Source organism: Arachis ipaensis, chromosome B09 (genome assembly GCF_000816755.2).
Source record: "Arachis ipaensis cultivar K30076 chromosome B09, Araip1.1, whole genome shotgun sequence".
Lineage (NCBI taxonomy): Eukaryota > Viridiplantae > Streptophyta > Magnoliopsida > Fabales > Fabaceae > Arachis > Arachis ipaensis.
In genome coordinates, this window is record NC_029793.2 from 26,078,758 (window position 1) to 26,088,363 (window position 9,606).

A 9,606-nucleotide genomic window follows, 5' to 3' on the forward strand; every position below is an offset into this window, starting at 1 on the left:
CCCAATGTCCCCAAGAACCCACTCAATAAGCCCGCTGCCTGACCAACTTGTTGTAACTCTCTGTTATGTCAGAGTACGATCTTCTTTCTAGAAGGAAGTGTTAATGCCTCCTTAACAGTCAGCTCCATACAAGAAGTCACACCATTTTCTAACAGAGGAAAAAAGCTTTAAACGTTAGTTTACTAAGAGAATTAGAATGCAAGGAGAAGAGTAATTACACTTTCTAAGAAACAAGCAAAAAAATACCTATGACATCAACAACCCAAAAATCGGTGTCCTTTTTTTGCTGTTGGCATTGCCTTGACATTCAACTTCATCCGCGGCAAACAAGTTGTCGACATGGTCATCGAACGACTCGACCTCATTGATGAACGAAAGATCGATGGTTTAGAATTCACAATAAATTCTCGTTGCAAGTATAGTTTCTAAACCAAGCAATAATCCTTTCATACAAAAACTTGTTTGTCACTTAAGCAAACCCAATAAAATTAATAACTGAAGTATTGAAACCTCGGGTCGTCTCTCAGGGAATTGCAGGGAAGTATGATTTATTATTGGTTATGGAAAAAGGTATATTTTTGGGTTTTTGAAATAGGGAACAGGAAAATAAACTGGCAACAATTAAAGTAAATTATCATGAAAACCATTGCAAGGTATAAGAACTGGAAATCCCATCCTAGTTATCCTTATCAGGTGTGATGAGAATTGTTTATTGCTCCCACTTAGTTAACCCTTACTAAATAAAGGAGTGGACTGTGGACTAATCAATTTGATTCCTCAAGTCCTAGTCAACTCCTATAGAAAGACTAGCTTTAGAGGGATCCAAATCAATCAGCAAATTCCAATTTTCAATCAATAGCTGAGTTTGATAACTCAAGTGTCACCAATTACTCAATCAAAGCAAAGAGAGAGAAAATCTACTCGAATAAAAATGCCTTGAAAATAAAAAAAGGGAACATGGTAATTAAAATTCAATTGGAAACAATTAAACAGATAATAGATTTAAATGGAAAAGTACTCTTTGCATTAATAATTTAAATGAACATTGAACCAGGAATTGAGAAGAAGAAGAAATCCTAATCCTAAAAGAAATCCTAAATTCTAAAACCTAAGAGAGAGGAGAGAGCCTCTCTCTCTAGAGAACCACATCTAAAACCTAAAATTATGAGTATGAATGTTGTATCCATGAATGGATTGATTCTCCCACTTTATAGCCTCTAATCTATATTTTTTGGGCTGAAAACTGGGTCAAAAACAGCCTAGAAATCGTCCCCAGCGATTTCTGATACGTCCAGCACGCGGCAAAGTCACGCGTACGCGTGGATTGAATTTTTTCCAGGTCACGCGTGCGCGTGATCTACGCGTGCGCGTCACCTATCTTCGGGTCAGCTATGGTAAATTATATATTGTTGCAAAGTCCCGGATGTTAGCTTTCCAACGCAGCTGGAACCGCCTCATTTGGACCTCTGTAGCTCAAGTTATGACCGTTTGAGTGCGAAGAGGTTAGGGCTGACAGCTTTGCAGTTCCTTCAATTTCTTTTATTCCTTCCACTTTTGCATGCTTCCTTTCCATCCTCTAAGCCATTCCTGCCCTGTAATCTCTGAAAACACTTAACACACATATCATGGCATTGAATGGTAATAAGAGAGGATTAAACATAGCAAATTTAAGACCAAAGAAACATATTTCCAATCATAGCACAAAATCAGGAAGGAAAATGTAAAACATGCGAATTCTATGAATAAGTGTGAGTTTAGTGGATAAAATCCACTCAATTAAGTACAAGATGTACCACGAAATAGTGGTGCATCAAATCTCCCCACACTTAAACATTAGCATGTCCTCATGCTAAGCTCAAGAGAAACTATAAGAGTGAAGAGGAATGGTAGAATGTATGAAATGCAACCTATCTGTATGAATGCAGCTATATGCAAAATGCTTTTACCTACTTGGTTAAAAGTAAAAAAATCTTTTAAGAACAAATATAAACTGGATTTCACTAATTCAAATCACAAAATAAAGTACAAGTAAACTTGCAGAAGAAAATAGCTTATGAAAGCCGGGAACAAAAAATCGAGCATCGAACTCTCACCGGAAGTGTATACACTCTAATCACTCAAGTGTTTAAGGTTCGATCTCTTAATTCTCTACTAATCTTGCTTTCTAAGGCTTGCTCTTCTTCTACCAATCAACAAAGAATTAATGTACAGATACACATATCAAGAGGTCTTTTAAGGGTTGTAATGGGGTTAGGTTCAAGGTAGGATTGTATTTGGTCAAGTGGACTAAAATCTGAATCCTTAATTAACGTAAACTTTCCACCTAACTTAGACAATCCATGTAATCATAATACAACATCTAACTATCCATTAACCATGTTTTCCACATATTCATGCATCCCAACTTTAGTACAACTCATATGCATTGCTACCAACATTTACTTTGGGGCATTTTGTCCCCTTTTTGTTATTTGCTCTTTTTCTTTTCTTTTCTTTTCTTTTCTCTTTTTTTTTTTTTTTGCTTTTCTCAAGGCATATGATTAAGGTATTGAATGCATGAACATATTCTCAATATTCTTTCACATTTTCAGAAAATTCTAACATACTCAATTCTCAAACCAAATGTTTCCAAACCCAATTTTCCCACACTTAAATCATAAGCACTCTCACTAGTCTAAGCTAACCAAGGATTCAAATTAAGGACATTATTGTTTTCCGCTTAGAGTTAATGATGTGCTAAAGTAAAGAATAAAAGGGGTAAAATAGGCTCAAATTAGTTTGCAAAGGATAATGAAAGGTTAAGGCCATATGGGTATGTAAGCTTAGTGAAACAAGGCCTCAATCACATAAGTGCATGCATATATTAAACAATGGAAATATAGAATCAAGCAAGACAAAGATCACAATTTTAGAGAGAACAACACACACCAAAAGAATAAAATAATGGTTGATAAGATGCAACCAATCAAGTAGGCTCAAAATCTCACTAGGTTGTGTGTTCGAGCTCTAAAACTATGTTCCAAGATAAAATTTCTTCAAACAAGTTTTTCAAAAAGTTTAATTCAAATTAGTGAAATGCTAGAAAAAGTTTCTTGAAAAAGAAAATATTACTTCAACCAAGTGGTAAAATATGCACAAAATCAAACAAACATGCAAATGCAACAACTAATTTAACAAAAAAATTAAACATTGGTGTTGAGTCAGGAAGTACTAACCCGCGGAAGTCGGTATCGACCTTCCCACACTTAAAAATTGCACCGTCCTCGGTGCATGCATAGATGTACAAGTGGACGGGTGGCTCCAACTGATGCTTTTCTCCAAAGATTGTGCAGATGGATTTGTTTGTCTCCCAATTTAGAAGCTTTCCCTTTCCCTTTTTTGGTGGCCATCCTGAAAGAAAAAGGGAAGAAAAGTAACCCAAAAACAAAGATAGAAAACCAAGAAAATATGGGTGGGTTAATGCCAAATAATAAGGGTCTCAATTACATGGTAGCTACAACATGCAAGTGAGAAAAAAGTAGAAGCACATGGCATATCAATAGTACAAAAATTTGCAACAATGGGAAGAGAGTGTGGGTAATGCAAGAAAATATAAATTCATGTCAATGTAAAAGGGATACAGGCAACATAAAAGATTAGCAGTGACAGATAAATAATATCATCCAACAGTGTAAAACAAGTCACTAAGCACCAGAAAAGATACAACAGTTGAAAAAGAAAATTTAACATCAATGAAAAAATAATAAATTTAGAAAAGAAAATAAAAATATGCACAAAATTAAAATGCAATGAATGAAAGTATGCAATTAAATTAAGTAAAATAGAATGAAAGTGAAGAAGGATGAGAAGTTAAAGAGATGAAGAAGAAGAAAGTAAGAAAGGAAGAAGAAAGAATAAGAAAAGATAGAAGAAAGAAGAAAGAATGATAATAGAAAGATAAGTAGGATTGGAGAAGAAAAGATAGGAATTCTGGCGCTGATCTGGATAAACTGTGCGTCGCATGCGACGCGGACGCGTGGAGCACACGTTCGCGTGGTTTGTGATATTTTCAAGTGACGTGTACGCGTGACCTGAATTGTGCTATTGGTGCGAGAGCAGCCTCGCGCACGCACAACTCTCTGTTTCATACACACATTGCCAAAATTCAGGGTGACGCGTGCGCGTGGGTGACGCGCACGCGTGAATGGCCTATTTTTGAAAAATGACGCATACGCGTGGGGGACGCGTACGCGTGATAGGGTTTGTACTTCCAGCACCATTCCAGCCTCACTCCATCATAACTCTCTGCCATACACCCCTTTACATCGATTTCGCAGGGTCACGCGTGCACGTGGGTGACGCGTACGCGTGGGAGGCTAATTTTTTAAAGTGACGCGAACGCGTCAGGGACGCGTTCGTGTGGGCGTGTTTATACCTAAAGGCACACCTCCAGCCATGCTCCCGCGTGACTCTCTGCTTCTTTTCTTCTTTGTTTCGAAAGCACATATGACGCGTACGCGTCAGCGATGCTTGCGCGTCGTGTGCAAAATTTATTTATTTATTTATTTATTTATTTATTTTTTAATTTATGCATAATGCAGTATGCAGCTAATTTATGCAGAGATTATAAATGGATACTGAGAAAAACAAAATAAAGTTAAGAAGAAAACAAAAAAAAATAAAACTAAGACTGAAAAAGAACAATCATACCATGGTGGGTTGTCTGCCACCTAGCACTTTTAGTTATTGTCCTTAAGTTGGACATTCGGTGAGCTCCTTGTCATGGTGGCTTATGCTTGAACTCATCCAGGAATCTCCACCAATGTTTGTAATTCCAATGGCCTCCGGGATCCCAAACTAGGCGCAAAGAGCCTTCAAGCAAGATTAAGCAAGTGACAAGGCCCCAAGAGTGTTGATTGCTAGACTGAATTCTGGGGTCCCAAACCCTACTTTTGCACCCGTCTTCTTGTTGACCATCTTTGTTCTAACCGGGTGGTAAGCAATCCAAATTTTCACTGAGGCATCCAAACAGCTTCCTAGACCCATACAATTCAGTATTCTTCCAACCATGATAACTCAGCCGTAAGCTTCCTACCACAATGAACCTAGGATTATGTTGCCAATCACTAACCATCTCCCTTTTACTCTTATAGCCACAAAGAGCTCTAAGTTGCCCATCCGTCTCAAGCAAAGCATATTCAAGTGGGCTAATTAAGCTTAGAGATGAGAGATTTACCCACTTGAATGAAAGGATGGATGGTGATGGCTTTGGGGGAGAGGTCTCCAACAACTTTGGCAAGGTGAATTCCAGCTCCATTCCCTTGGGCTCTTCTTTGACAACTTCTACCTCTTTGCAAGCTTCTTCAATATCAACCTCTTCCTCTTGGTTGCTTTCTTCCAATTCGATCTCCTCTTCATTGTTCACCAAGGGCATGGGAGGTTGTGCTCCTTCTTCTTTAATCTCCATGTCAAGTCCAATGGGAGAGGATTCAAATGTAGATAAGAATTCATTAATGATTGAATCCATCTCTTGATCATCCCCTTCAAAGTCTTCAACCATGATATGCCTTGGAGGTTGTACACCCTCCTCAACATCAAATTCAAACATCTTGGAAGGAGGTTCTATGACTGGACTTTCCCATGGAGGTTCTACATCTCCCAAGTCTTCAACCACTTCTTCCTCTTCAATAATTACTACTTTGTCCAGTTGTTTTAGTATAAAATCGTACTCATCCTTGATGATTTCCTTTCCATGACAACTTCTTTCAACTATTCCTTCATCTTCAAGTACAAAATCCAGCTCCTCCTTATTGACTTTCACCTCTTGACAACTTCCTTCAAGGGTCTCTCCTACCTCTAAATTTAGGGCCTCCTCTAGCTACTTATGAAGTATGAATTTGCGAAGACGATCCTTCTCTCTTGTTCCATGTTAATAGCATGACTGTGATCATCTTGCTCTTGGATTGATGGATGTGGGTGCTCTTCCATGGAGGGTGGTGATGGGATGGGAAGATCATCATGTGGTTGAAAAGGAAGCGCACTAGAGTTTGAGGGTTGAATATTGGAGGTAGAGGGTTGGTTCATGTGGGATATAAGATTTTGGAGTGTAGAGGTGAGACCAATGATGTTAGAGATGAGTGTGTTATTATCCAATGGAGGTTGAGGTGGATAGGAGGGTTCATTTGTTGGGAGAAAGGGCTCATAATACGGAGGTGGTTCTTCTTGATAAGGATATGGAGATAGTGAATATTGAGGTGGTGGTTCCGGGTGTGGTTCATATGGTGGTTGGTGTGGTGGATAAGGATTAGGGTCATATGGAGGTGAATGGTGGAAAGGGGCTTGTGAGTATGGTGGTTCAGAGTTATGTTGAGGAGGGGGTTCATAAGCATATGGTGGGGCTTGTTGGTAACCACAAGGGGGTCCACCATATTCATCATCTTGGTATGCACCCTGGAATGGATCTTGACCATAGTAATTTGGTGGAGGTTGGTTATAGTGCATTGGAGGGGGTCGTTGCCAAGAGGGTTGATCAAATCCTTGTGGCTCCTCCCATCTTTGATTCTTCCAACCTTGATGCCTTTTTTCATTATAGTTTCCATTCCTTACAACAACATTGGAACCAAACTTAAAGCCAGAAGGGTGAGAATTTATAGTAGCAATAAAAATAAAAACTAATAGAAATTAATGAAAATAAACTCCTAAAACTAGAAACACTAACAAAGAAACGAAAAAGCAAATATTTACAATAACCAATAATAAGGCACACGTTTGCAATTCCCCGGCAACGGCGCCATTTTGATGAACAGAAGATCGATGGTTTAGAATTCACAATAAATTCTCGTTGCAAGTATAGTTTCTAAACCAAGCAATAATCCTTTCATACAAAAACTTGTTTGTCACTTAAGCAAACCCAATAAAATTGATAACCGAAGTATTGAAACCTCGGGTCGTCTCTCAAGGAATTGCAGGGAAGTATGATTTATTATTGGTTATGGAAAAAGGTATATTTTTGGGTTTTTGAAATAGGGAACGGGAAAATAAACGGGCAACAATTAAAGTAAATTATCATGAAAACCATTGCAAGGTATAAGAACTGGAAATCTCATCCTAGTTATCCTTATCAGGTGTGATGAGAATTGTTTATTGCTCCCACTTAATTAACCCTTACTAAATAAAGGAAAGTCAAGTGGACTAATCAATTTGATTTCTCAAGTCCTAGTCAACTCCTATGGAAAGACTAGCTTTAGAGGGATCCAAATCAATCAGCAAATTTTAATTTTCAATCAACAGCTGAGTTTGATAACTCAAGTGTCACCAATTACTCAACCAAAGCAAAGGGAGAGAAAATCTACTCGAATAAAAATGCCTTGAAAATAAAAAAAAGGGAACATGGTAATTAAAATTCAATTGGAAACAATTAAACAAATAATAGATTTAAATGGAAAAGAACTTTTTGCATTAATAATTTAAATGAACATTGAACTTGGAATTGAGAAGAAGAAGAAATCCTAATCCTAAAAGAAATCCTAAATCCTAAAACCTAAGAGAGAGGAGAGAGCTTCTCTCTCTAGAGAACTACATCTAAAACCTAAAATTATGAGTATGAATGTTGCATCCATGAATGGATCGATTCTCCCACTTTATAGCCTCTAATCTGTGTTTTCTGGGCCGAAAATTAGGTCAAAAATAGCCCTCAGTGATTTCTGATACGTCCAGCACATGGCAAAGTCACGCGTACGCGTCGTCCACGTGTACGCGTGGATTGAATTTTTTCCAGGTCATGTGTGCGCGTGATTCATGCGTGCGCATCACCTATCTTCGGGTCAGCTATAGCAAATTATATATCGTTGCGAAGCTCCGAATGTTAGCTTTCCAACGCAACTAGAACCACCTCATTCGGACCTCTATAGCTCAAGTTATGACCGTTTGAGTGAAAAGAGGTCAGGACTGACAGCTTTGCAGTTCCTTCAATTTTTTTATTCCTTCCACTTTTGCATGCTTCCTTTCCATCCTCTAAGCCATTCCTGCCCTGTAATCTCTGCAAAAACTTAACACACATAACACGGTATCGAATGGTAATAAGAGAGGATTAAACATAGCAAATTTAAGACCAAAGAAACATGTTTCCAATCATAGCACAAAATCAAGAAGAAAAATGTAAAACATGCAAATTCTATGAATAAGTGTGAGTTTAGTGGATAAAATCCACTCAATTAAGTACAAGATGTACCACGAAATAGTGGTGCATCACTCATCCACCTTCGAGTCATAGTCATCATCTTCTGAATGGTCATCTACAACTTCATGTAAATCTGGATGCTCTGTGCGTGTTGCAGGATGATGGGAAGCAGAAGCTGGTGAATTAAAAATTTATTAAAATGGTTACGTTGCAAGTATAGTTCTTAACTCACCGAAAATTTGCCTATCAATTTAGAAATATGTCACAGAGAGTTTAAATTAAAATTACTGGGAGTTTTAAGTCCCAGGTCGTCTCTCAACGAGTTGCAGAAAAGTGTGCTGTTTTATTAATCAGATGTTCCAAGAAGTTGAGCTAAGTAAATTGGAATTTAAATTGAGAAATTTTAAATAATATAAATAAAATCCTTGACTGGGAATTGATTTGTTAGAAGCTCTATCATTGATTGAGTGATTTTTAAGATTGATTTATAATTAACGGTTACTCTGTTTGGTTATCCTTTACTAGGTAAGGGAAAGTCAAACAAGTTGGAATGCCAGATCTGTTCACAAGTTGCAACCCACTTAGTTCAAAGGGATTGGCGTTGGTGACAGGATAGCAGTCTAACATTTAACCCAACTACAAATTTTTCCTTCAATCCTTCCAACTCAAGAGTTCCTTTTAATCAACTCCCCATCAAGTAAGGAAACTACTCACGCATTGTAAATAAAGAATCCATAGCACATAAAAGGGAATCAAAAGAAGACATGATTATTGGAATTGAAATTGAATTAAAAAGAAATAACCCTTGCATTAATTAATCATAAAAGCATTCAAATACAAAATTGAACAAAGCAAGGAACATGGAAGAATGAAACCAAGTTAAGAAAACGAACTAGAATGACGAAGTCTTGATGAGGGAAATAACTCTTCTCAATGTTCCAATGCTCAGATCAATTCAAATTTAGAATCCTAAAAACTTCGAGAGAAAAACCTAAGAGAGTAAAACTAGATCTAAAAACTACTGAATGAATGTGTGTGTTGTTTCTGCATATTCTCTAACTCTAGTCTGCTGTTCCGGGACGAAACCTGGGCCGAAATAAGGTCCAAAATCGCCCCCAGTGAATTCTGCAGATTATGCAGATCGCACATGTCACGCGATCACGTCGTCCATGCGGACGCGTCGCTTGCGCTTTTTCCTCTCCACGCTTTCGCGTCGTCCACGCTACCGCGTCGCTTGCGCTTTCCAATCTGCGTGGCCGCGCAAGCCATGCGGCCGCGTCACTGCGATTTGCGCTCCTTCGCGCGGTCGCGTGAGCCATGCGACCGCGTCACTTCTCGCTGGTTATCTCCTCAAATTCTTGTGTTCCTTCCATTTTTGCTAGCTTCCTCTCCAATCTCCATCTCATTCATGCCCTATAAAGCCTGAAACACTTGACACACAGATCACG